The sequence below is a fragment of the Orycteropus afer genome, unplaced genomic scaffold (genome assembly GCF_000298275.1).
Source record: "Orycteropus afer afer isolate SDZICR_OR568_19922 unplaced genomic scaffold, OryAfe1.0 scaffold00138, whole genome shotgun sequence".
NCBI lineage: Eukaryota > Metazoa > Chordata > Mammalia > Tubulidentata > Orycteropodidae > Orycteropus > Orycteropus afer.
This window is the reverse complement of record NW_006921725.1, coordinates 1,327,269-1,331,525: the sequence shown is the minus strand read 5'-3', so window position 1 is coordinate 1,331,525 and position 4,257 is coordinate 1,327,269. Positions and strand designations below refer to the sequence as shown.

The following is a 4,257-nucleotide window of genomic DNA, read 5'->3' as shown; positions in this document are numbered from 1 at the left end:
GAAAGAGGGGGAGGCCTTCAGGGAGATGGATAGATACAGTGGCTGCGATGATGGGCTCGAGTATAGCATGGATTGTGGGGCTGGCGCGGGATCGGGCAGTGTTTCGTTCTGCTGTGCGTGGGGTCGGAAACGACTCGACGGCACTTAACAACAACAACAAGGAGGTTTTGAGATTGGCAAGTGTGAGACATCCTACTTTCTTTTTCTTATTCAGTAGTGCTTTGCTTATGTATGCTCTCTTTTCTTTCTATATAAAATTAGTGATTGTTATTTCCATGACCTGAAAGAATGTTGATGGAATTTGGATTAAGATTGAGTTGAATCTATATGCTGCTTTGATACATATCAAGCTCTTCTCAATCTCTCTTGAGATAACTGTAATTGGAAATTGAGCTTTCATTGTTATCTCACCAATTAAAAGACTTTTGCCAAGACCACTAATAATCTTCAACTAGTGAATCCAATAACTTTGAGCTCATCTTATTAAAACTCTTTGTAGAGTTTGACCTATTTTATTTGATCCTCTTACAAGAAACATTCTTTTCTTTGTTTGTGTAACAACACTACATCATATTTTTTGGCTACATTTTTTTTTTCCCCCTGACAGTTTCTTAGTCATTTCTGGCTTTTCTATGAGAGTTCAGTATCACATGATTTATATGTAGTTCTGACCCTTAGGGATCAATATATTAATATTGTAGGGATAACTTAACATGAGAGAAGATGGAATTAAAATCTAAAGCAGAGGTAAAATTCTGTTCATTGCCTTGTTTTTCATAGAAAAATAATGTTTAGCATAAGCAAAAAAAGTTTGTTTATGTATATATTTCATTTTAGAAATTGGGAGTATTAACATCATTTCATTCATTCTATATCCTACCACTCAATCCATTTTCTTGGTGAAATAGGAGAAAAATGACAAATGATGATAGTGAAAGGAACACTGGATGTTATATCTTTAACAAAGTGAAGAAGAAATAGTTGTGAAAGAGAGGGAAATGTATAACTATGTCAGTGAAACTATGTTGAGAAATTATTTGAGAATAGAGAGTATATTGTAATAAAATCTGTTATTCATGTGTTGTGACTCAGTATTGCCTGAATGAACAATACAGATAAAAAAAAAGTAGAAAAATCATGGAAATCCTCTAGTTTTAAGAATAGTGACTTGAGAAAATTGGAAGATTTTTTTAAAAATAAACTATAGTAATTGGTAGAGGGAAGGTTTGGTGGATTAAAAAGATAAAGAATTCAGTGGCTGGTTGATGATGGGACCCAGAATACTCATAATAAGAGTAATTGAACAAGCAGACTGCAATGAGATGGCATACTTAAGTACTGGCAAAATAATAATAGTGATATTTCCAACCAAGTATCTTATATTCTTGATAAACAAAAATTAAGAGAATTTGTTGTTAGCCAACACACCTTACAAGAAATGTTACAGACAATTATTCAGATGTAGTATATTTGATACTACATAATATTCAGAATTCACATGGAAAATTAAAGAACATAAATAAAATAATTATGTGATGGAATACTATGTAACCTTAAAGAATAATGTATAATAGGGAAAACACAGCATAATGTGGATAAACTTGCAGGACATTATGCTGAGTAATATAAGTCAATCACAGAAGGACAAATATTGTATCAGTCCATTATTGTAAAAAGTCAAGGAAAAGTTTATATATGGAAGGAAATTTTTTTGTTGACTACCAGGGGTGGGAGAGGAAGTGGGGGGGACATTGCTAGATAGGTAGAGACAAGTATTGATTTGGGTGAAGAGAACGGCAATGTACCAAATGTGAGTGATCAACATGGTGGCATTGAGGAAGAGGAAGACATAGAGAGTGCATAGAAGGTAATGCAACAAAGATGATCCCTTTTGCACATACAGTACTGCACTGTCAGTGAAGGCAAACATGGATATATGGGTGGCAGGCTAAACTATTATGTATGTTTATGCAGGGTGGAGTTTAATCATGAACATGTATAAAGTTGGCAGACAATGTTTCTACAAGTGTATTTGTATATTCTATAAATATTACCAGGTATATAGTAGAGCTGACAAGGGACACATTATAGTCACTTCTTGGACACAGCCAACTACATGCAGGAAGTGGATAGTTGGATCTGTGGGCTTGGGACCATAATCACAGTGGACATCAAGTTCAATTGGCATAACACACTACACAAAAACATTGTTCCACATCCTACTTTGGCGAGTAGAGACTGGGAACTTAAAAGCTTGCATATGGCCAACTAGATGCAATGATGTGTCCCTCTTTGTACAGACCAAAGATGAATGAAGAAAACCAAAGACATGTAGAAACAATTAGTCCAAGTGACTGGTTCACCATGAGCTCCTCTGCCTATACAACTATTAGACAAAAGAACTAGATCATGCCTGGCTACCACTGTCAAACATTTAGAGGGGGGATGGCAGATTTATATAGGAGATCCTGGATAGAGTGGGAGAACAATGTGGAACAAAGCTCAAAATCATTAAAAAAAAATAATAATAATAACAATAAAATGGACCAGGTTTGCTGGTCTGATAGGGCCTGAAGGAACCATGGAGACAATGATCCCTAGCTATTCTTCAGGTCTGGAATTGAACCCATGCCCATGGCTTCCAAGCAAATAAAAGACACGTCTATGAGCTGAATATTTATATTAGGTAGATAGACTCCTTGGAGAGATCAACCATGGGAGAATAGAAGGGCTGTGTATGCACAGGGAGACAGCTCAGGGGACAGGAGTGCATGGAGGGAAGGACACAGGGAAGAGGTCACTATGGGGAGGATGTATGAGGGAAGCTGTTGCATTGTGGTAAATTGTAGTCAATGTCATGAGACAAAGTGTATGTGAGCTGCTGCATGGAAAACGAATTTGCTCTGTAAACTTTCACCCAAATCACAAAAAAAAAAATTTTAAAAAAGTAATTATGTGATTATAAAATGTTGCACAAATGTTATTTGCTTGTTTGATTTTTAAGTCTACTTTCTTCCTTTAACTAATTTAAAAGAAATTGAATAAAATTATATTTATGTATTTGAGTTTTAGTATTTTGGTATGTTTGTGTATTTTTTGGGCCATAATTTATATTAACATAATTGACATGGCATAAACATAAAGGAAAAGAGTGAAAGCAATGCTGTATGAGTAAGGAATGACATCAAATGTTTACTTGAATATAGAGTAACAAAAAAGAGAAAAAACGCTACATAAGAGTATTATTTACCCTTCCACCACAGCATCTACCCTTCCGCCACAACAGCCATTGACATTTAGCAGCCATGGCTGTGCGCTACCCTATGGCCGTGGGCCTCAACAAGGGCCACAAAGTGATTAAGAACGTGAGCAAGCCGAGGCATGGTCACCGCCGCGGACGCCTCACCAAGCACACAAAGTTCTTGTGGGACATGATCAAGGAGGAGTGTGGTTTTTCCCCTATGAGCAGCGCGCCATGGAGCTGCTCAAGGTCTCCAAGGACAAGCAGAACCTCAAGTTCATCAAGAAGTGGGTGGGGACACACTTTTGCGCCAAGAGGAAACCGGAAGAACTGAGCAACGTCCTGGCCACCAGGAGGAAGATCTCTGCCAAGAAGGATTGAGCCAGCACTGCCCCTTTGTGTCCATCCACTACAGCCCATCTCATGTAATAAAGCCTTTCCAGAAAAAAATAATTAAAAAAAAAAAAAATTAGGTGCTCTGTATGTGCCTAAGGCACTTGACTGTTAACCAGAAGGCTGGTGGTTCAAACCCACCAGCCACTCTTGGCAAGCAAGCTTGAGCAATCTACTTCTGTAGTGATACTGCCTCCGAAACCCAAGGAGGGGTCGTTATGAGTCGAGGCCAGCTTGATGGCACATAACAACAACAACAGCAACAAGAGTATTAAAAAAACCTTCTTTTTAGAAATATTTAAATATGCTCCTTTAGTTTCTGCTTCTTTAGAAACTTAAATCATACAAAGCAATAATTATACAAATATGTTGTTGATTTTTTACTATATACACATTTAATATGTATAAACATAATAACACAGAAAGGGAGAAGAGAAAATATTTACATAGGAATACATTTCTATATCTCTTTAGAATTATGTTTTTAAAAATTTAGCTGAGATGTTTCAGATAATCCCTAGAGAAATCATTAAGTCAATAGCCACAGAGTAAGTCATTAAAAGAGTCAGTACTCATGGAATAATCAATTGATTTAAAGGCTGGAAAATGTCAGAAATTACAAA

At 36.6% G+C, this 4,257-nt stretch overlaps 1 pseudogene; it reads left to right on the top strand.

The window, feature by feature from the left end:
* The first annotated feature begins 3,305 nt into the window (after nt 1–3,305).
* LOC103200975 lies at nt 3,306–3,622 on the top strand (annotated as a pseudogene).
* The last annotated feature ends 635 nt before the right edge of the window (nt 3,623–4,257 follow it).